General features: G+C 36.8%; 1 protein-coding gene across 3 annotated transcripts in view; it reads left to right on the top strand.

Annotated features, from left to right (window-relative positions):
• Positions 1-24,139, top strand: part of NIPBL (NIPBL cohesin loading factor) — a 153,935-nt gene that overhangs the window by 31,956 nt on the left and 97,840 nt on the right. Inside the window, exon 1 of one of the 3 annotated variants that reach the window (XM_080362078.1) lies at positions 7,291-7,340. The exons of the other annotated variants lie outside the window; for them this stretch is intronic. The gene's annotated coding sequence lies outside the window, so the exon portion shown is untranslated. Of the gene's footprint in view, positions 1-7,290; positions 7,341-24,139 lie in introns of those variants that run through there. 3 annotated transcript variants of the gene reach the window in all.

Raw genomic sequence — 24,139 nt, 5'->3', positions numbered from 1 at the left:
CTTTTTTACATAGAGAGTTCTGCTCAACTTCATAAGGTTGTTGGGGTTTTTTTTTTTTTTGGTTAGTTGGGATTTTTTTGCATCAAGTTCTTCAGTGGGTGTTAGAATGATAAAACTACATTCTCCTCTACATCTGTGGAAGTGACTACTATCAGTTTTCATTGGTAGCAGAGAGTATTTTATAAGGTAAGCTGCTTTGACTTGCCTGCCTTTTTCTCCTATGCTGTATGTAGTGTTGGTTGTAGAAATCAAGTGCTTCGGGTCCTCATAATGTTGAAAATACTTCCTACCATGCAGCTTCAGCAAGAATAAATTTTGTGGCATTTGTGACGTGAAGAGTGAGAGATGTTTTAGCTGTGAAATGGAGAACTGAAATAGCTGACTTTGAGGAGGAGCAGAGTTAAAAAATTGCAGATTGTCCAACAGTGATTCCTCTCATCCAAAATCTTCAAGAACCATTGGTAGATACTCATCACTGTCATTGCCATCTGTGCGATCTATGGTTTAAATGTGATTTAGCTGTTGGATACAGTAGAATTGGAAATGCAGCATTGTGGTTTTGTATGAAAATGCTGCTTTGTATTACTGAAATCTTCCTTCGGTTATCTTAGAATATTCAAACTGCAACAGTGTTACTCTAAAAAAATTCTGGGTCATATTAAATGATATTCTAAACTGGTTTGATCATATGTATAATTTTCATTAGTTTTTAATCTGTCTGGGATACCTACTGGGCATTTTTATTGAAAATGACTTTCAATTTTATGATCAAAGTATGCAAGTTTAGTCTTTATTTTTTTCCACTATAAATTCCTCCCACGTACTAAAATCTTGAGCTGCATTAGTTTCCTTGGTTTTGACTTGTGATCAGACAACTAGAACTGTGAGTTAGCATTGTGCAAACTTCATGATGTGTACAATGTGTAGCCTATGCATTATGGTCTTGAAATAGAAAGCAAGCAAGCAAAGTTTTATTTTTAAAATGATCAATATAAAAAATATGGACTATCATAATCCATTATGGTATGTGTGTATATGTAGTATGTGTAAATTTAGATGGTGAGATTACCTCTAGTTTATTTGAATTTTTTTTAAGGTTATATTAGTTACTGTTTTTAAATGGTATGTTACTGGTTTACCTAAAGTTCATTTAAAGTTACTAAAATATTTTACAACGAAAGAGGTGTCTGAAAACTAAGCTGAACATTCTCAAGGTAATGATTGGCTGAGTAATTTCTTGAGGGACATGCTACATGGAAACAGAAGTCAGATTGAGATGAAGGACAGACCTCTGGAACTTGCTGCAACAGCTGCAGGAACAAATGAGAAAACCAGTACTATAGGGTCTAAAAGTTCAACTGTTTTTTATTTAGTCCTCAGTAATCTGGTAAAGAGAGAAAATGTAAAATTATCAGTGTGTGCTGTTTACTGGTCAGTTCTGTAGTTCCTTATAAATTGTGCACAGTATTGCGGAACAATGTCAAAAATACAGAACAATTTGTAAAACGTTCAGTTGTGTTCCCAGCTAAAATAAGATGGTAATCTATCTGTACAGGTAGTACAAAGCGGCAGTCCTTTAGCTGAAAGTGTAATTATTTGCATCCAGAAACTCTGTAGCTAACATTTGACACTGAATCTTAGATTACTGAGTAGTTAAGTTAAAACAAAACGAAACAAAAACAAAAAAACAACAAAGCAAAACAAAACTAACAAACAAACAAAAAAACAAACAAAAAAACCCGCACACAGCCAAAAAAAATCTGTACAACCACGGAACTATCATATTCTTCAGTTTTGCAAGGGCCAGTGTTTGTTTAGCTTTGAGGTAGAAATCCAACTGAAACCATCATGAAGTGTATCAAATAAGTGTCAGAGGAGAATGCATAGTTTTAATCTTGACTACTCAATACATACAGACTTTTTTTAATGCTGTCATAAGTGGTTATCTGAATTTACCCATTTAAACTATATCTGATGGCTTTATGCATACACAGAGAAGGAGCCAGTGCTATGGTTGTTAGGAATAGGTATTTATTAAAACAAGATTCCTGGGGATTACGTCTTCAGAAGATGGAAAGTTTTAACATTTTGTTAATCCATAGACAATTGATACCTGAAAAATGTAGAATGAAGCTTACTGTAAGTCGATCAGCGTCAAACTTGAAGAGACACTTAATTTCCTTCCTTTAAGATATTCTTTATCAGGTGAGATATTGAATCAATTGGTGCTTTGGTGGAAAATTGAACTCAAGTAGATAGTAAAAAAGTAAAGGATCTACCATCCATTTCATAGAGGTTTTCAAAGACAAGATTTTAGTTACACAGAAAAGCTGTGATAAAAGGTTCAGCATCACAGAAGAAATCTAACACTGAGACCCTGGCTGTTCACAGTCATTATTAATTCGGATTCAGTGTTCGGGATAGTAATATTTCCGTGAAACTTTTAAACACCCTGTATATCCAACAAGTAGTACTGGAGAAGTTAGACTTACCTGCAATTAGAGATTGTATATATATTACATAACAGTTGACATGAAGCATGAGACAAAATAATAATTTTCTATGCTGTTGGTGATCAGTGTTTTCATTAAGTTACAGCTTATTGTGGGGAAAATAGTAGATTTCTAAGTTGTTTCTTGTTTTGTTTTGTTTTTTTCCCAAATGATATTTAAAAGGTTGCTGTTACCTCTTTCCTTTCAAATTACCCATTACATTTTGCTAAACAGCGAAGGATTGTTCACTAACTCTGTTTAAGCCACAGCCCTTGCTTTAGGTGGAATAAGTAGGAACATGAAAATTGAAAATACTGAGTTTGATTTCTTTGTGGTTTACACATTCCTCCCCCTCTCCTCTTTAGAGCAAGCCTTTTAAGAGAGTTGTTTCTGCTCACTGAATGTTCTTTTCGTATGTGGCTTCCCTGTCTTCATGAAGTTTGCATTGTCGCTTCCCTGTGTAAAGCATAGAAAGCTTACCGAGCTCGGGTGCATTAGGGCCAGTAATTGTGATGTTATTCTTTAACTAAAAAGGAAATTGTGAGAACTTGCCATGTGCATTTGAAGACATGTTAAACTCTATTTGAGAGCAATTTCTTTCCCGTATAATCCATATTGCAATTTTTTTGCTTGTCTCTTTACATAAAGACTTTAAAAATAATTTGCAGTCAGCAAGCTTTCTGAATCAGCACTATGGAAGGTACATGTGAATATCTGCACTCAGTCTCATGCTGTTTTGAAGAGCTATGATGTGCAGGACGGGCACAAGTAAGGAAAGACAGCTGGAGGGTTTTACACTGTGCATGTTTAGAGATGTTTTTTAATAGGCTTACGTGGACCTGTGCAAATGTGTTTGTGGTAACCTGGCACAGGCTTCTGGAAAGGAGCTCCTTGTTTTTCCACTGTATTTGTTGGCCAGAAAGAAACTTCAGTTGAATATAGTTTAGGTAACACGTGCTTTGTTGTGGCCTGTACTTAGAGTTTATTTTCATGCAGTTTTTTTCTAATGGAGGGTTTCAGTCCCTTTGAGAGAAGAACATTGTAGTCATCCTACTTCCTTCCTATTAACTTCCAAAACTAAATAAAAAATAATGAAAATTACAATGTGCATACATAGTGGATGCACTTCTTCCATCACTATCGCCTTACTTATACTCTTCTGTTTCTGAAATCCATGCTGGAAGCCCTCAAACCCACTTTCTTCGGCAGTGAAGGTGAGGCAACTTGAAGCTCTTCATTAGAAGTAGTTTTAAAAGGCATAAGCTCACTTCATAACAATAGCTGGAACTGGTTTTTGAGCATTTCCTGAGAAACAGTTATTTAGTTTTAGAGATGTTCTTTATTCCAGATGCTGTGCGCACTGTTTTTCTGCTAGGAATTTGTTTTGACTTTAAAATATTGCCTATTCTGACAGTTTAGATTTTTAGTGGTTTTTAAATTTATTTATATTTTTGTTTGTTTGTTTTCTTAAATCTACAGAAGAAACAAAACTTCTATTGCAATTTAAATGAGATACCCAGCCATTTGGTTGGAGATTAGGCATGTAAAACTCTATTCAGGTGATACAGGGTGAATTGCTTAGGGTGAAGAGTCATAGCACTTTCAGTTCACTAGGAAGGAACTGAGTCTTAATTTATCATCTTGCAAAGTTAAACCCTTTCAGTTGTGGAAAATATGTGTAAATAAAACCTCAGGGTGGTGGTATAAGCTTGTATTCTCCAGTAGTGAGTAACAGATACAATGGGCCACACATTTCCGTTTAAATGCTGCTCTGGAATATTACTGTATAGGTAAAACCTTTCACCTCTCCAACAAAAGTGTGACCAGCAGGTCGAGGGAGGTGATCCTCCCCCTCTACTCTGCTCTGATGAGTCTGCATCTGGAGTACGGCATCCAGTTCTGGGCTCCCCAGTTTAAGAAGGACAAGGAATTATTGGAGGGAGTCCAGTGGAGATCTGCAAAGATGATCAGAGGTCTGGAGCATCTTTTTTATGAGGAAAAACTGAGCTGATTTTGTTCAGCCTGGAGAAGAGAGGGCTAAGAGGGGATCTCATAATTGTTTATAAGTATCTCAAGGGTGTATGTCAAGAGGATGGGAGCAGACTCCTTCCAGTGGTATCCAACAACAGGATGAGGGGCAGCTGGCAAAGACTGAAGCACAGGAGGTGCCGTCTGAATATGAGAAGAAACTTCTTTACTCTGAGGGTGCCAGAGCCCTGGAACAGGCTGCACAGAGAGGTTGTGGAGTGTCCTTCTCTGGAAATATTCAAAACCCGCCTGGACACGTTCCTGTGTGATCTGCTCTAGGTGTAGTTGCTTTAGCAGGTGGGTTGGACTAGATGATCTCCAAAGGTCCATTCCAACCCCAACCATTCTGTGATTCTGTGATCAAAAGTCATTCTGTGCTGGAAGGAAAAGGAGGTCTAAAACTCTCGACATCTACATCTGCAAACACATGTTAGTGATTTAATTTACAGCTGTATTTGTTTAGTTTTGTAATTCAGTCCACTTAAATGCAAGGTTGAAAACCTGGTATTTTTGGAGGGGAAGGTGTATGTGAATATGATTTTCATGTGTTTTAACATCAATACTCAACAGAGCCCCACATCATCCTGTGCTTTTCTGAATATACCCTAATCCCTGGTACAGCAGTGTTCCCCATAACCTTTTGCATGACACAGTCCTGCCAGGCTGCTGTCATAATTTATGGTCTGTTCCTTATCCCTCATGGACGTTTGGAAAATCCTTATTATACAGTACACAAATGAATTTAATACTTGAAGTTCATGGTGCCTCATCAGAGGTGGAAGTCAGAGACATTTTTAAAAGTTACTTTCAAAAAGTTCAGTTGTATAGGGACAATGTATTTTGGTTTGATACTCAGGAAAAAGTATCTTTCGCTCCCTGTTATTTGTCCAAGAAATTAGAGTGACATGAGACTGATGAGCGCCACCCAGGTCAGAAAATGTAGCTCCTGCAGTAGTTATAATGATACAACTGATGTCTGCCTCAGAAGAAGCCATGTAAAACTCACTCCATGTACCATTTCAATTGATCTAATCATTTGATTTTGACAGCATTACCATGCAGACATTATCTTCCCCTGCCCCCCTTCCTGTTTTTTTTCCCTTCTCTCCAGGTTTGAGGAACTATCAGTGGCAGGAATCCATCAGGAAGAAGTCTGACACTTGTAAGAGAGGAGTAGGTGGGAGAACAGAGAGTAGTAGTTTCTGTTACTGATGGAAACTGAGACCTATAGGATTGAATGCCTCTTTACCCTCTTCTTGATTAGAAGATTAGTCTGTTCTTCCTGTCCTTCCTTCTTGCTTTCCTGTGTGAAATAACACCTTATGCAATACATGTACCATATTATAATTTCAGTGGGACTGGGAACACAGAACTTCTGGTTACAGGAACTGCTGTTGGCATTTATCTTGCAAAGGGAGTAGCAAATTTCTCAAACAAGTGATACTTAAGTGTGATGTTTTAAATGAAAAAGTCTTAGCACAGCACATGATTTACTGTCTTGGGAGAAAGACACCAGAGAGAGTTTATTTAAAAACAAACCAGCAACAACAAAAACACCCAAACCAAACAAACAACTGCAAACCAACAACAAAAACAAACCAACTGAAAAACAAAAAAACTCCTCACAAACAAACATCAGAATAAAACAAACAACAAATCACCAAACCACACCTCCAAACTTCAACAAAAACCCTACTTAATTCTAGTGGGGAGAAAGAAGGGAAGGCTTTTATTAATGAATGATTTTAAAGCAAGGTACTTTGTTTGAAAGATAAAGAAATTGTTTTAATTGCTTGGAGGTATGCAGTGTATGTTCATGCTTTTATGCCTCCTGGAGACAACTTGTAAAATATGGATGATGAAGTAGCAAGAACTGCTACATTTAAAACAAAAGATAGATTGGTGCTTTCTAGAAAGCAGAGTCATACAAAGTTTGTATTTTAAAAATATTATGTGCTTTAAATAAACTGTACTGATGCAGATAGGATTGTTTGTATGTTGTATTGTTTAGCACCATAATGCCTCTCTGTCATTTTAACCAAAACTTAAGAGGAAACAAGTTGACCTCTTTTTGTTCTTTCTCTTGCTAAACTCTTGACTGTAAGTTTAGTAATATCTGCTATTAATGGAGCTAATATGTGGTATTAATGGAGCTAAGGACTTTTTTTATGTGGTAGCTTTGCTGTATTTTTTCCACTGCGGACATATCCTGCTATCTCTTGACAATATTGTGGAAAAGTGAAAAAAATTAGTCATATAGAAGAGTGTGAAATATTTTTTTTCAGCAAGAATTAGTGTCACAGAGAAGATATATGTAGACCTGTAAATTACAGAATGACTGACCATTACCCATTTTTTTCATCTTCACCTCTTTCTGGTGCAATTTATCTTATTTATCTATCATATTGTGTCATATATAATATAGATCATGCCATTGATGGCAATGTTAACATACCTGTTCAGAAAGAGGCAACAAGAATGTTAAGGGTAAATATATACCAAATGTTCCTATTCAAATATGAAGCAGCTGAGACCTACTGCAAGAATAGTACATTCTCAAAAGCAAACATCTCTGAGAAATCTAATGGTCCTGCTGATCCTGCTCCTGCATTTCCATGTCAAACATATCTCCCACTCTGTTTAAACTGTGTTTGTTCCTGCACATTTCTCCCTGCCACTTTCTTCTCCTGTTATATTAACTTCTACAGAAAAAATACCTCACTCTCTGTCAAACCTAGCCATTTCAGCTGCAAAACAGAGAATGGGTAGAGCAAGATGTTAAACAATCAGCAATGCAAGTTTAAAACAGTGGATAAAGAGGTGATCGCTGACAGGGTATTTGGTGGGGGTGGGTGGGTTGCAGTCTTTAAACTTACTTTCCAGCTCTCCTCTGTAAAAGCACTGCCCTTGCTACTTCCTTGATGCTATATTGTGTTAGACAGCTATGAAAGATGTGTGTTTGGTGTTTACTAGTTTTACCAAAACTGTTCTGTAGACTGTTAAGTGGGACTTTTTAATGCACATAGGTGACATGGGTAGGCTGAGAGAGAAAATTGTTCCTACTGCAGCTGATTGTTCAAGAGAGACTTTCATTACTGATTTTCAGGGTGTGTGTGGAAGTTTCTGTTTCGAGGGCAGAAAGTTTCAGTATATATTTATCCTTCAGATTTTAAAAATCATTTGTAGTAAGCTGCTGTGCCCTAACAGTCATCTAATCATGAATTTATGATCTGATAATTCTTTTAACCAAAATATGTGAAAGAACACTGAAATTGCAGATTTAAGTGTACTGTACAAACTTTAAATTTCTAGCTCCTTCAGTAATGTGTAACATTTGCTTTTCTAGCTTAAAAACTAATTAAAGCAGCACTGTTGTCTTTTAACACTTTAGCTGATCATCTTTCTTGTGATGGAATAAGAATATTGAGGTTCCCAGCTGCTTTTCACTTTTTACCTGAGTGGTTATGTCTGCAAAGGTTTATCTACAGACACCCACTCTTTGATTAATTTGGCCTTTTTCTTTCTTTGCTTTCTAGAATTAGGTTTCCTAATGGAAAGCAGTATTTCAGATAAGGAGACAATATTAATGTGCCATATCATTTACTAGGGTGCACTATGCACTAGAAAATTTTGCAGACACGTTTTTTAGGAATGTAAGTGTGATGTTTCCCTGGTGGTCCTAGTAGAGTACCTAGTAAAGGTGCAGTTTTGCTGATGGGTAATTTTTGTTAGTGAATTGTTACATAATACAGAAAAAATGTGTTCCTAACACAAGAAGTTGAACTAGGGAATTGTGAGTTTTTTTAACAGCTAAAAGCTTAAATGCGGACGGAAGCAGTAATCAGAGGGAAACTGATTGCTTTCTGACTGCCTGCTCTTTTTCTCTCTCTGAACGTTTTGTTATGATGTATCACTGTTCCCTAGTTTGTACTTATTTGTACTAGTTAAAGAGAGGCTGGGAAGTTCTGTGCTCTTCTGCAGTGCACTGTGAAAGAGGTAAACTTCATCATTTTTTAGTTTCTCCCTCATTTTAACCCCCTAAGCATTATTTTGTAGAAATAGAGTCTATAGGACTTAAAGTCTCAGTCTGCTAGTTTGGAAAGATATGTAATACTGAATGTGTGGTTAAAGCAAGATGAGGAAAAAAACATGTGGCAGATTTTGATAACACCTTTGGAAGTATTGCTGAGTTCCTGATAAGTGTCTATGCTAAGCTCTAACCATTTACTCCTTTTTTGGAGTGCGTTAATCAGCTTTTAATTTATTTACCTCCCTCTGCTTGGTCACCAGTTTCTCTTGCAAAATTTCTTACAGGTTGTTCTAGAAACCATTTGAAATCAGTTGTATGTAATTTATAGATTCACAAACACCATCTGTAGTCATACTTCTCAAGTGTCCATAATTCTTGCAGTTAAAATGCCATAATTTAAAATCTTCATGAGTTGTTGTGGAGTTTGGTTCCTGACTATCAGAGTCACATGTTTCAGTTTTATCTTTTAATGGGTATTTAAGCCACCTATTCAGATACTGAAAGTAGAACTTGGTATAAAAATCACAAGGTCATTCAGTGCCTTTTGGAAGAGCTATGCAGTTTTGACCACTGTGCACCCCTGGAGGTACCTGTTCTTGATCATTTGTTTTTTTCAGTTTGATATTTGATCTTCAGTCCTTTCAGAACTGTTAGATGAAATGCCACCAAATCCTTGTCATTAATCACACTGTTCAAAGCACTCCTATATTTTGGATAGACTCCTGTATTTGGCAATAAAATGTGCTAAGTGGGAAACTGACTTACAGTTCTTATCAAGACACTAATGATGGTACAAAATATAGTTAGTAATCTGTCATGTGATAGTCAGTTCTTTGATACTTGGAGTTGTTTTAATTTCCTGATATTTCTGTATAGGACACTAAGGCTAAGTATATTTAGATATTTTATATTATTACAGAATTAAGGATTTAATTTAACTGCCTACCTCTCCATCACCATTTTCTATTATGAAGTCTCTTACAGGTCATTCTAGACACAATTTGAAATGTGTTTTAAGTTATATACTGAAAACCACTATCTGCAGTAGTACGTTTCACATTTACATAGTTGCTGGATTTAAAAAGTCAGGAAAAAGTACCATCTGAGGCCTTGTTTAGACAACTGGATGAATCTTCACATTTGCAGGCCCCGGTCTTCATGGAGAACTTTAATCACTATGGCATCTGCCACAGTAGGGTACCAGTAATTAAGGAGGTTTCTAAAGTTTGGCAGTGACTTCCTGACACTGGTGACAGACTATCTGGCAAGGGAAGCTGTGCTGGACTTCATCCATACAAACAAGAAAGAATTGGTTGGGGATACAGGCTAGGGCAGTCTTGGCTGCAGCAATATGAAGTGGTAGAGTTCAGGATCCCAAGAGGAAGGGGTAGGCCAAATAGCTGGATCGTAACTGTGGACTGAAGAAGAGCAGACTTTGACTTGTTCAGGGATTTGCTTAGAAGAATCTTTGGGAATATAGCCCTGGAAAGAAGAGGAATCCCAGAAAGCTGGTTGATTTTTTTCAAGGATCACCTTCTCCCAGCTCAAAAATGGTCCATCCTAACATGCAAGAAGTTAAGCAAAGATAGCAGGAGGTCTGCATGGAGGACCAAGATGCTACTGACAAAACAAAAATGCAGAAGAAGCGTAAGCAGGGTCAGGTGACCCAGGAGCATGCAGGGCTGTCTAAGCATGCAGGGATGGGGTTCAAGAAGCCACACTCTTTCCGGAGGTCCATGCTGTGAAAATGTGGTGAGCAAAAAGAAGGATTTCTACAGGTACATCAGCAGCAAAAGGAAGATAGTGGAAAATGATGACACACTGATGAATGGGGATAGGGCCTTGACGTCAAAGAACATTAAAAAGGGTAAAGTTCTCATGGTTTTCTTTTGCTTTGATCTTAACTGGTAAGACTGGACTACAGGAATCCCAGGAACCGAGGCCAGTGGGAAAGTCCAAAGCAATGAAGACTTAACTGTGGTAGAGGAGGATCATGCTAGAGAACATTTAAACAAACTGAATATGCAGAAGTCCATGGAACCTGGTGAGATGCATCCATGAGTGTTGGCCAATGTCATTGTGAGACTGCTCTCAGTAATCTTTGAAAGGTCATTGTGACTGAGGGAAGCACCAGAGCACTTAAAGAACACAGATGTCACCCATATCTTCAAGAAGAACAAGAGGAAGGAGTCTGAAAAATTAGAGGCCAGTCAACTTCACTTCCATCCCTGAGAAGGTGATGCAGCAACTCATGCTGCAAACTACTTCCAAACACATGAAGGATGGGAAGGTGATTAGGAGTAGTTAGCATAGATTTATGGAGGGAGGGATCATGCTCAGTAAGTCCTGTTACATAGCTTCCGTGATTACATGATTAGCAACGTGGATGAGGGCATGTTGATCTTTTACTTTAGTAAGGCCTTCAACGCTGTGTTGCATAGTGTCCGTGGTAGACAAATCAGTGAAGTATAGGCTAGATAAGCAAACAGTGAGGTGGATATAAAACTGTCTGAACTGCTGGGTTTGAAGCATGGTGAATAATGGCATAAAGTGCTGCAAGAAGCCAGTTATCAGTGGTGTACTCCAGGGGCTGATGCTGGGGCTAGTAGTTTAGCATCCTCATATGATGGGATACAGTGCATTCTCAACCAGTTTGCAGACAAGATGAGGAAGAGCAGTTGATTCACCACATTGGTGTGGTTCTGTGCAGAGAGACCTCAACATGCTGGAGAACTGGGCAGACAGAAACATTAATCAGGTAAGCAAAGGGAGGTGTGGAGTTCTGCATGTGGGAGTGAATAGCCCCATACAACGGTACAGGCTGAGGACCAATCAGCTGAGAAGCAGGTTGGCAGAAAAGGGCCTGGAGGCCTTGATGGATAGGGTTGAACATAAGCCAGTGATGTTGCCTGTGGCAAATAAGGGCAAACAGCATCCTGTGCTTCATTAAGAAGCATTGTAAGAAGGTCACAGGAGATGTTTCTTTTGCTTTTCAGTGGTCATACCCATTTGGAGTGCTGTGTTCAGTTCTGGGCTCCTCAGCATGATAAAGACAGGATCACACTGAAGTGAGTCTAGTGAAGGGCCAGGAAGATAGTTACGGGATTGAAGCATCTGGTGTTTGAGGAGAGGCTGTGAGGGTTGTGACTGCTCAGCCTCAGGCAAAGAAGGTTCAGGGCAATGTTATCAGTATGTTGCTAAGAGACATGATGGAGCCAGACTCTTCTCAGTGGTGTCCAGTGGCAGGACAAGAGACCATGGGCAGGCACAAACTGCAATACAAGAAAATCTATTTAGAGGAAAACTCGTTTGACTTAAAGTTGGACAGACATTGGAATATAGGAGGTTGTGGAGTCTCTATCCCTGGATTTACTCAAAACCTGACAGGACACAGCCCTGAGCAACCTGCTGTAGCTGACCCTGCTCTAAGCAGGGATGTTGGACTAGATGGCCTCAAGAGGTCCCTTCCAACCTCAAACATTATAGGATTTTTTTTTTTTTTTTCATACATAATTCTCTTAAGACAGAAAAAAGTACTCATGTTATGCAAATCACCACAGCTGGTAAATGCCAGCTATCTATTGCAAAATTTGTTTATAGCATTACTTCCTGACTTAAGTAACTTGTCTTTCACATATATTTTACTGCCAGGAAATGTGAAATCTGCTTCTTGTCCCACTTTTATTTCAGAAGTGGCAATTTATTGCCTAGATACTTTATTGTCTTTTTACTTTTAAGGCTTTTGCATTAGTGTGTATAGGAAGCTTTATGGAATGTCTTGATTTGTTTAAAATATACTCCTTCATGTGTTCTAATTTTACTAAAAAGTATCTTATTCACTCCTCTTACTTTTCCTTGGGAAGGAAAAGTATTCAGTAAGTTACTAGGGGCAGTTTAAAGTTCTTAGGTTTACTAGTGGGAATTGTGATGACAGCTTTCTGCCACAGAGCAAAAAGAAAATGCGCTTTGAGCTTAAAGGCCATGTCCTACCTTTCTTATGTATGCAGTCTACATTGATACTTCATTCTAAGGAATAAATATGATAAGAAACTTGGTTTAGATCATCATTAACAGAAGAGGTATTAATTCTAGAAGGAAAACACACAGTTGTAAAAGGTGGTACTGATAACTCATGAAAACCAAGAAAAGTTGCTGAGTGTTTCTCATGAACAATGTTGAAAAAACATGGCTGTTGAACTGTTGAAATGTACCTTGAGTTTCATTATATTTAATTAGAGCTTAACATTTGATAAAAAAATCTGCTTTCTAAGTGGCTCTACTCTCTAATTTTTGTGCTTGCTGATATAGTAAGTATAGTCATTCTTAATTTGGGAAAAAAAGAAAAGCAAGGTCTCCTACATGCTTTTCAAAGTAAAGCTATTCCCTAAATTACTACAGAGGACATTGTCATTTTAGATACTGGCAGTGTGAACCTTTCTAGTTTCCTCAAATCATTGTCTCAAATTGGTTTCCAGCTAGAATTTATTCTTGTATGATATGCAGTGAAATTCAGCTTTCCTTTGATATTAGAAAACCTTTTTGTTCATTATGTATTAATAAGCAGTGAGGTATTCCTTACTAAATTTTCTTCAAAAGAGGTACACAAACATAATGGAAATCTTATTGGAGTGATTACCTATAGCTTTCAAAGATTGCCTGTCATGGACATTGAAATAGCACAATAGCACTTGTATTAGACATTCTGGATGGTTTTTGAAGGCTGGGTACCAGAATTATCTCCTGAACTGAGACCTTGGAATCAACTCAAGAGCTAGGGCAATTCCAGTCCTTTTTCCATCTAGTTTTAAAATGTGTGGTGTAGCTGTAGTCCCAGAGGACTTTCTTCCAAAAGGAACTGAGGTCTAGGAATATCTTAAGATGTTGGTTTTGTGGTGTTCTTGTGTTTTGGGTTTTGTTTTGTTCTGTAGGTTGGTTGTTTTTGTGTGTGTGTGTGTGTTGGTTTGTGTTGCTTTTGTTTTGTTTTGGGGGAGTGTGGTGGTGTTGGGGTTTTTTGAGGGTTGCTGTGTGGTGGGCTTTTTCGTGGTTGGTTTGTTTTTTAAACTAGGGTGTAATTTTCAGCATCATTCAAGCTTCGGATGATGTACTGTCAAGTTCTGTGTGACAGATAACGATGATTTCCCTTGGGTCAAGGTACAGAGTTGCAAAGTCCTGCTGGATGACTGAATTGAATCAAAATGAAGGAAGTCAGTAAAGAGCAGTCAGATAGTCATTACAAGCAGCCATATATGTTTCTAAAACAGTTGCAATAGTTGTGATAATTGCTTTGAAACCAGCAAAAAAAAAAATTCAGGCCCATCACATGCAGTAAAAGTTACTTTGGAAGAACTGAGCAATTGGCCAAAATGTTCTGTTCCTTCAAGGCTTGTGAATCAAACCTTTTGCTTTGGGAATCTGTATGCTCAGTGTTAATAATGGTTACTTCAGCAAATCAAAGGCATTGTATTTAGTGATCTGAGAGAATGATTAGTGGTAAAGGAGAAATCTTAGGGACAAGTAGATTTTCATCTTTCTCTGAAAGTGCACCTTATTGGAAACGGTTCAATCTTATTGGAGCTCTTAATTTCTCTTACCAATCATAGCAAAGTTGTGGGCATTGTAGTTAAGCTTTTACCCTTTTATTATAATTGCATGTTTGCAAACTGTATTGCATATTCTTCAAAAGAAAATAAATGGGAGGCAAGTACAATGGAAATAGCAGATGAAGCAGTTAGCTTTGATTAGATAGTGATTGATAACATCTTGTACTGGTAATGTTATGTTTAAGGCTCAGCTTTGTAGTCCAAGCAATACTGTTCAGGGTAGTTTATTATTAATAAAACTCTGCAGGTGTAATAAACTGAAGTTCAACAAAACAGAATTGAAGGTTTATGTCCAAACTATTGTAATGCAGACTGGAAATTTAGGATCATACACAACTATTTTAATACTTTTTTTCCTGCAATTATAAAGGTCCTGGCTTTGCTGGCTGGAGATCTTTTCTTAAGGAATGAACATACCTGCTTTTCATCCTGAATAACTGTGGTGGTTGTACTAAACTATAGCTACAGTCTAATTGGGGTAGTGCTAGGTCTTTGGATCCAGTGCTTCAAGTTCATCCACTTCGTCTGGTTGCAGAGAGATTATTTGACTGAAGGTCCTCGTGTTTGTGAAAGCAAGAATAGGAAGCCTTTGGCTCCTATCAAGAACTGGAACTGGAAGCTGAATCTCTTCCAGTTTCATGAATCTGTGAATAGAATAGTGAAGACTTTGTTGCATCCATTAACGACATAAGGGAAAAAAAAAGTGCTTTCATCATTGTGGATATTTCTAATTTTGTTTAAAAATACTTTTCCAGTCAGAGATGTTGAGTTACCCATTTCTTTTTGCAAGATGCATTTAAAAAGCCGCTGGTGGTTTGTGTTTGGTTTGGTTTTTTGTTTGTTGTTCTTCTCACTTGCAGTAAAAGGGATTTTTTTTTTTCTGTTTGTTTTTTTGTTTTGTTTTGTTTTTTTTCAGTACAACTATTCAATGTACATGTCAACTCTATTCAAGGAATAACTTAGTTTCTGCCTTCCATCAGTGTAAGACAGAACTAGGATTACAAGCCAAAAGTAAAATCTACAAGATGGAATAGCTTTGGGAAACAAGTAAACTTAAGTGTAGACTTAATTCTTTGCAGAATTAAGTGCAATTTCTGGATTACAGATGCTCTTTTACCTTGTGATGACTTTTTAAAGTGTATGTACTCTTGATAGGTGATTATGTATTAATTATAACTTGATCTAAATAGGTTTATGTGGTGAACTTCAGGGAAAGTTTTTGCTTTGTTGCTGTCAATGTCAAGATTATAAATGTTAGATGCATCTTTCCTTGGAGCCGTTGTACTCTGAGTCTCGCTACTTTTCTTTAAAATGAAAATGGAGAAAATGCCTGCTTTTAGTGAAGTTGAAAAAAAATAGTGTTCTGCCTTTGTTGAAAATATTAATTTTGTTAATATGATTAACAAATGTTGCTCAATGGATTGTTTACACTTATTTTTGGAATAGGGAGCCTCAGATTTTGGGAAATACATTCTTGGTTTAATAAAATATTTTATCTGAATGGTTTAATTGTGTTTGGATTTATTTTGTTGAAGAGCAAGTCAGGTAGTTATATGCCAGGTATAATAAAGATTACTGCTAAAGAAAATAAAATTTGTAGTCAGTTGGAGTACATTGTTGGGATATTTTTGTGTTTGGGTTTTTTTTCTATCATGTCCTCCTCTTTTTGCACCGTCCCCCTCCTCCCCTACTTTCTGAGCAACCTGATCTTGGTGTCCCTGCTTGAGCAGGGGATTGAACAAGATAATCTCCAGAAGTCACTTTCTACCTCAACCATCAGTGATTTTTGGGAGAAAAATATTGAGACATGCAAAATCATGGATGCATGGGCACAGAATTAATCCTCTGTTCCTTCCTTTTCCCTCAAAGGGCAGGGGAGAAGAGAGAAAATGAGTATATGCAGTGTCTTTGGTAACTTGTTATGAACTATCTACCTCATTGGTACTGAAAGGCATTATTCAATGCAGTGTAGGGTACTTCCAGTGTTAGCTTGATGGTAATCTTTAGTCATGTCAAATTTAAAGTGACTTGTTTTCTGCTGTTCCTTGTGTTGCATACTGAAAAGAAGAGCTCTATAAAAATATCTTCATGGGCATTACATGTTTTGTGGAAGAATGGGATTAATACATAAATCATGGACATGAGGAAAATAAGTTGTTGAGGAAGGAGAAAGGCACATCAGGAAGTTTGTGTGTTTTGCCTTCAGTCAGCTAGAAGCTGTGTTCACAAAAGTGTAACTGTCTGCCTTGTTACTCATTTGTCTTTGTGCTGTCCCCTGAGTCAGCAGAAGGCCTATTCCATAAGAGGACAGAATCCCAGTTGTAGTTACTGATTGCATGTATCCAAACTCATTCTCCAGCTTCTTCCCCAGGCTCTCTATGTGTGCATGCATGTATGCATGCCCATCTGTCTGAGGAACTGAGCTGCAGCTTTCTAACTCTGTCACTCAGCCTCATCCTTGGAAATTGGGAAAGACAGCTGGCAAAACATAGACCTGAAGAAGCAGAACAAAACCAGACTAGAATACAAAGACATGATATTTTAAAAAAATTTTTTTAAAAAGTTGGAGAAAGGGTAGTGAAGAATAAGCTGTTTGGTTGGTATTCACATTAGTTTCATAGACTGTTCTGTAAGATGGTTGGACTAGATGATACCGAGGGTCTCTTCCAATTGAAATGATTCTAGGATATTTGGCCTGCTATGGCTCCTTCAACCTTGTGCCTTCTGGAATTGCTGTGCAAGGAAAATGTAGGCACTACAGAACGGCCGTATTCTGTGTTTTTCAAATTAGTCTGCAAATGAAGGGAAAATTTCTAGCATGGTTCCTCAGTGGGAAAGTTCCTTAGCTTTTTGTGTCATGGACTATGAGTCTGCTTAGCTCTTTGGAGTGAAAATAAAATCTGCTATTGATTGTGCAGTCTGATCTCTTCATATGATCTACTGTGTTTCTACTTGGTCTCTAGTGATATGCCTTGGTTTTGACATTGTTTTCCTCTAGATTGACAATGTTTCGATCTTGAAATGTCATAGTAAATCTTTTCTTTTATTTGTCCTACCCACTTTTATTCTTATTGGTAAGTTTGTACCAGAAGTTGTAACAGACATTTACAGTGTGTAACTTAAATGTGAAACTTTCCCTATTTATTACAAAAAACAAAATTGAAGCTAGTTCACGGATGTATTGTTTGTGTTCAGCTGAACTATTTCAAGATGTGTGACTGACTGTCCAAATAATTAGAAATAAAGGGATTACTCAGACCTCGTCTACCAAATCATGCTTACAGCTTTTAATGTAAATTGACAGGAAGTATTCAAGTGGTTTACTTGAGCTACGTTAAACATTTGAGTTTACATTCTCTTTCAGAATTAGGAGTTTGGAATCAGTTGTTTTTATTTTACTGTAAGATTAAGTTGCATTAAGTGAACTCCTTAAGTATGAAAAAAAAAAAATCCAAACTGTTTTGAGGTAGTTAAGTCTCTTAAAGAAAACAAAGAAAAAAAAAAAAAGAGTTTTGCGTTCTACAGAATTTCTGTGCTTACAGAGATTTTCTTCAAAGGAGTGTACTTCATTGTGCTTGTTTTATAATAACTGGGTTGTGGTAGTTGTCTCCATGCAAATGCCTTTTGGGTTGCTCCAAATTATTACTTCTCCAAGTATATTTTCACTGTTGACAACTGTTCTGTGTTTCTTTTTATTCTCAGTTGTGTTCAAAATGTTTAACATGGACAGGTCAAACATAAAAAATCCCCAAGCTTTTTTCTGCATGGTCATCATAATTTTGAGATTATGCCTGATTGTTATTGATGGAATGTTTGTTTATTCTGTGATGTTGATGTTTTTGGAAAATTTGATAGTTGGGAAGTTTAAGCTTGACTGATGCTGTGAACTTGACTAAGCCTGTGAGCGGTTTTTCAAATGAATTGCTTCAGTTCCTAGGTAGCTTTGGTTTAGATTTGCAACATCTGCAGCCTATCAAGGGTAGCACATGGAATGTGATCAGCTAGGTGAAAGACACACCTGTTTAGATAAATGCATTCCTCATTTCAGCATGGTTTGCGAACTTAAGAAACTTCTGTTTGTGCTGCTGACATAGGAGAACTGGCAACAGCAGAAGTTCAGGATGACACAGGGCACTTTCCTAGGTAACTGTATGAATCCATCCCTAGACCTATAAAGAACACACCTCAATGTAGTAGTATCTTTCATAGCTATTGAGAGATGCCTGATTGTTACCATCTCAGCCCAGTTGTTCATGATGAGCTGGTCATAATTTCAGCTTAGCTGATTAACAGTAATTCCAACACGATACCTCCAGGTGTTGTGTGCTCTATGCTTCAGAGCCTATTAATAACTTTGAATATGTGTGATTTTTGCAGCTGTAGTCTCGTGCTATGTCTTCAAGTTCATCGTGCTGCGAAAGTTCAGTTGACTATAATGTTCATATGAAGAAAAGCCTTTAGTGACCACACTGTGAGTTCAGTTGGGAAAAAGGAATATCTTGACTGACTAGTGCTATTGTTTTACGTGCTTACTGATAGTTTTGTTTATAATGTTAATAGGAATGGTTAAATAGGATAAGAAGGTGATTTTTTAAAAATGCCTTAAAGGAAAGAGTCAGCGACTCCTGACACGAATCATACTTTTGTAGTCACAAAGTCATGGAGTTCTACGTTTTTAGGATTGCTAGGTTGGATGGTATATGCCAAAAAGTTTATCTTATCCTCAATTTATAATATAAACAATAAAAATTAATTATCAAGAGATTAAAATTTTTGTATTTAGTCTATTATTTGTTAAACACTATCACTGCATTTATTTTAAGTTACTTTTGCTCTCATGTTCAGTCTTCCCAAGCAATATGCTTTTCAAGGTGTTAGTAATCTTAATTAAAAAGTTAAATTACTTTTTTTTTAATGTTAGCATATTTTCCTTTAGAGAGAATCTTGTCTGTGTGTTGCATGAGCAGTACAAACTACTTCTTGTAAAATGAACAAGATGGAACAAATTTTGTGTAGTGAATGCTATAAAATTACAATAATAATTGCATTACCAGTAATTGCAAATGGACAGTACAACCAAAGCTCTTTATGTGTTTCTGCATGTAGTCGGTAAAAACACTGATTTATTTGATCATTATCTGCCTAATTGTTATGGCATTTGTTTATCTGTAAGCCCCTCAGTCTAATTTTGGAAAGAAGCACCTAATTTCAGTTATATTTTACAGGGGCTGGAAGTCTCTAGACAGTTCCGGTTGTGAAAATTAATTGTTGGATAGAGGAGATACCATGTACCCACTAAAGAAGAGGCTGCAGCATGCTCTTTCTTCCATCTAGCAGCTGAGAGGTGTGAGAATGAATTTGATGTGAGTGGAGGAAACTGGGTGTGCTACAGAGGGCTGTCATGGAGCCTTCAGAGAGACGAATTGCATTGCTGTAGTGAGAGGATGAGGAGAAGTAATACAACAATCCACAGGGAAAGCATCTTAACCACCTGCAGTGCTACCCAGCATCTCTTTCATATGTGTGAGGCACCTAAGTTGAAAAACAGACAATAAGATGAGTATTAGGACAAAGGGAGTAACGTATCACAGGTCAATATTAATTCCAAAATGAAAAGGCAGTGACCTGCTTTTGAAATGCAACACACAAAGTATGTTTATATAGAATTTTACTTTGGCATTTATTGTGGATCTCTGAAGAAATGTTGTTCTTGTGCATTTGTTTTTTTAGTGTGTATTTGAGAAGCCTAGAGATATTTTAATTATCTTTCAAAGCCAAAAAGGAGGCAAATATCGTGTGACCGGAAGACTTGTGCAAAGTTGCTACCTTAGCAGGTTTATTTCTTCCCAGTTGTGTTTTATAAAGGCTGTAAATCACTTGAAAGAGTTCAAGGACAGAAATGCAATGTTAAAAATTGGAGAAGACTCCTGAATTAGGTAGGTTTTGATTCAGTGTTTACTCACTAGGGTTTTAGCCTGGTTAATATCCAACCTAACTAAAGAATGAAAAGCCTTTAAAATATAAGTAAATGTCAGTACACAACTGTTTTTAGAAAAGAACAGCACTAATACAAGTGAACATAAATGAGGCATTCAAGAAAAAAGTTGAAAGAAACGAAGATACTACTTCCTGTGTCATACCTGTTACAACTGTTCTGTTAACAGAGATGTGTGTTGCAACCTAAAGCATCTTCATTTGACAGAGCTGATGTAACGAACCATTTTGGTTGCTCCTGCTCTTCTGCACATGTCTTAGCTGTTTTCTTTCAACAAAATGAACTTTAATATCAGCTGTTGCATGTGTGCTTGAATAAGCAAAAGGGCTGTGCCCACCAAAAGGAGCACAATTATAGTTGTGCTTTGTTGGAAGTTGCATGTGGAATATGTAGTGCTGATAGGAAATAAATGTATGAAATACTGAAGTAGCTTGAAGTTATCTATTTATGCTTGATGTTCCCAACTGTGCTTAATGTTGTGACTACTGCCAGGCAAAGTTAGGTTTTTACAGTTTAATTCTGTGTTTGCTTCTGCAGGATGAAAAAAAAAAAAAAAATTAGTAGCTCTCAATAGTGCAAGGATGAAAGGAGAACCTCATAGAGAGAACACGTATTGCTTAAAAAGTTGGAAAAAGAACAGTAACAAACTCCCTGAATAACTGGATTCTCCCTGACAGAAGTTTTAGCTGCTTTATTTTGCAGAACCAGTGAACATAACTACCCTACTGAGGTATTTAATGTCTAATAGCAATCAGTGTAATTGTACTTGCAGAAATAATGTGTATTTTATACAGGTTAGCTTTTAAAAACATATAAGTTCTTTGGTTTACATTTTGCAACCTTATCAGGACTTAATCTTGTATCACTTTTCTAACGAGAAGGAACCAGTAGTATTTTATTTTGGAACGAGGTTTAAGAAGACAACTGAGTTGCCTAACAGTAAGGCTCTTTAAATAGATTTTGTTTTGTGTTAGTTCTCCAATAAATTAGCAGGAAATACTTTCCTGTAGAATGGTATTCTTGGTTATTTACATAGGCCCATTGATGCATTGGGTGTTTCACATGAAAATCAGTAATTCTGAGATATATATTTTCTCTTTTGCTGAAATAAACTACACTTATTGATCACCACAACACTTTGTAAATATAATTTAATTTTCTGCAGTTTTTTGGGTGAGGTTATATGGCCTGAAAGAATAGACTTTTCTTGGTGCTTAAATGTCTTATTTGTGTATGAAGGACTTGATATGGGTTAATTTTAAAGAGTTCTGTGTGTGAAAGCATCCAAATTAAATATTTGAGATGTTGTTTTAAAGTTCAGAATGCTGTTTATAAGTGCTTTTTAATTTTTATGTGAAATAAAATGAATAAAAAGGAGAAATTCCTGGCCTTGAAAGAAGGAAATTACTTTAAGAGAAAAATGGTCCTAATGCTGCTGGGGACCAATTCCTTCTTTCCAGGAAACTTGTGTTCTAGTGAATTTTCAGCCTTAATAATTGCAACGTAGCAAGAAAGGTCAGCATTTTCTGCTAGATGTTTATGTAGTGTAGATCAGTGAAGCTGTGTACTACCCATAGGTATCTGGCCTCTGCACATGGCCTAGTCTGCTTTCTTGGTTGTGGTTTTGTGTTTTTGGTTTTTGGTTGTGGTTTTTTTTTTTTTTGGTGTATATGTGGCCTGATTGTGTCAGTTCCCTTCTCTCTTGCCCCAGGAAGAGTTATTACAGGTGTAAAGCACAATTATGCTCTATGTTAGTTTACCTTGGCAGAAATGAGTGTGCTCCTGCATTAGGGGGCATCTTTCCTTGAATTCACAGGTCTCTTGGGCTGTGTGTGCTTCCACCATCTTCACTGGGCCTTCTCTTGCCATTTACTGTGGTGTCACTACCTCTACTCGCACATAGGCAGCTGAGACATCCGTGTCAGTGTTACAAGGACTGAAGGGAATGTTGCTGTAGCCAGAGAAAGAAACTGATTGCTCTAAAATTCTTTTCTGAAGGGTGCTTTATGTTGAGAAGCAACTTAAAGTTTTCCCAGTACAGTACTTTTCATTAAGGTTTCTTTTCTTACAGTGGTTGTAGTTTGTAGTGATTTGGCCACATGGTATTTGAATAGTTTTAGAAGAACACGGTATGATAATATTGGCATAGAAATTGTGCTAGTTAATTTTCATCTAAAGCTCTTTAAGTTTTCACCTGCTTTGTCAGCATCACCAATTTTGCTAGCTGATCACTTTGTGAACCAAACATACATATTTCACTAGTGCACAGAATTTCATCTGGTTTTGTGCTTCTGGGATTTCTGTATCTATATTTTCAAACTTTTTTTTTTTTTCTGTAGCCAGTACTGTAGAAAGTGAAACTGTTCTGTACATATTGTGAATTTCCTGGCTTTATAAATGGTAATGTGTTTTCATGGGCTTTTTTGTTGCTGTTGTTAATAATGAGTCTTCTGGATTTCTGACAGCACCAGCACTTTCTCCCTCCCCCTCTGCCCTTTCTCTTCACCTTCTCCCATCTGCCACAACCACCATGCCACTTTGGTTATTAAATTTAGTTTCATACCAGGTGGCTTTGGCTTCTATTTTAACCTTAGATGGCTGCATCAGTGATAGTAACACTATAGTGTTAGTAACAGTAAGTTGGTCACTTCCAATACAGACTTTTTCTAGGATTGAATTAGTGTTAAGATGCTTAATATTGTGAAAGTGTGCGTGAAAATATATGTATCTAGATATCTAGATGTGTATATTACCCCCAAAGGTGTTAGACTATGTTTCAGCAACCAGATCTCTTTCCTTAGTATTTTTTGAAATATTTTTAAAAGCATTTACTTCTGTAAACTTGTAACAGAATTACTGTCACTGTATCAAACTGTAGCTCTGGTATGGAAACCAGAAATCTGCCCTCTTGTGGGTAAATCTGTGTGATGTACCTCATTCATGGTATCTTACTTGAATGAGAACTACAGGATATTGATTCATTGTCTTTCTGCTTCTCTGCCTCGTTCTTTAAGAGATTTTTAAATTTTTTTTTTTTTAGAGACAGTTTCTGGACCTAATAACTGGCAGAGATTCACGTAGTAACTAGTAAGAAAAGTATTTTATTGCAAAATGCGGAGCTTTAAAACTGGCTATGAGGCAAGGCTTCTTAAATTTTTAATAGCATAATTGCTGATTTAAAATAGAATTTCCCTGCTCACCTGAATTATAAAATAGCTGATATCAGAGTTGTAGTGGTTTGAGTGTGCAGCTGCAGAAGTCAGCTTTGATTATTGTGCTGTGGTTACATCAATATGATGTTACTCAATATATAAGAAATGAAAACTACTTGTTAAAGTGTTTTTATTTTAAATAAAGATTTCAGAATATAAACTAAATGAAACATAACTATATTTAAAGTATTCTATTGAATAGAATGCTTAAAAAAAAAAAAAAAAAAAAAGAAAAATATGGAGACCTAATACCATAGCCCTTCTCTAAAATTTAATTCTAATCCACTCAACTTCATCTTTAATCTTCTTGGAGATATATTAGTTCAATCATATATAGTTTATTTTTTATGTACAAAGATCTAATACATTAAAGAATATCCTGGAGTGTGGGAAATTAAACATTTAAGTGTACATAGGAAATTTCTGAATCCTGGGTTTGGTTACTTGTCTTTGTATTACTGCACATAAACAGATTTTTCCCTTTATTATGTTTTCCACCATTCTCATGTATGTACATAGCTGAGTTGTGGAAGAACTGATGTATTCATTTAGGAGACAAGAATGTTTTTCAGCCAAGAGGAAAGCTTCATAAATGCAGAGCTTGAACCTTTGTATAGTAACTAGTGGTCAGAGTCCTCTTGTCATTTTCTTGATAGTCAGATGCTGCAGTATCTGAAAAAAAAATGCAATTGCAGTTTGTTTCTCTTTTTTCTTGGATTTTTTTTTTTGGGCGGGGGGGTGGTATCTGTTGTTTGCTTGGGTTGTGTGCTTTGTGTTTTGGT

The sequence above is a fragment of the Nesoenas mayeri genome (genome assembly GCF_963082525.1).
Source record: "Nesoenas mayeri genome assembly, chromosome: Z".
Lineage (NCBI taxonomy): Eukaryota > Metazoa > Chordata > Aves > Columbiformes > Columbidae > Nesoenas > Nesoenas mayeri.
This window is presented reverse-complemented; position numbering and strand designations above follow the sequence as displayed.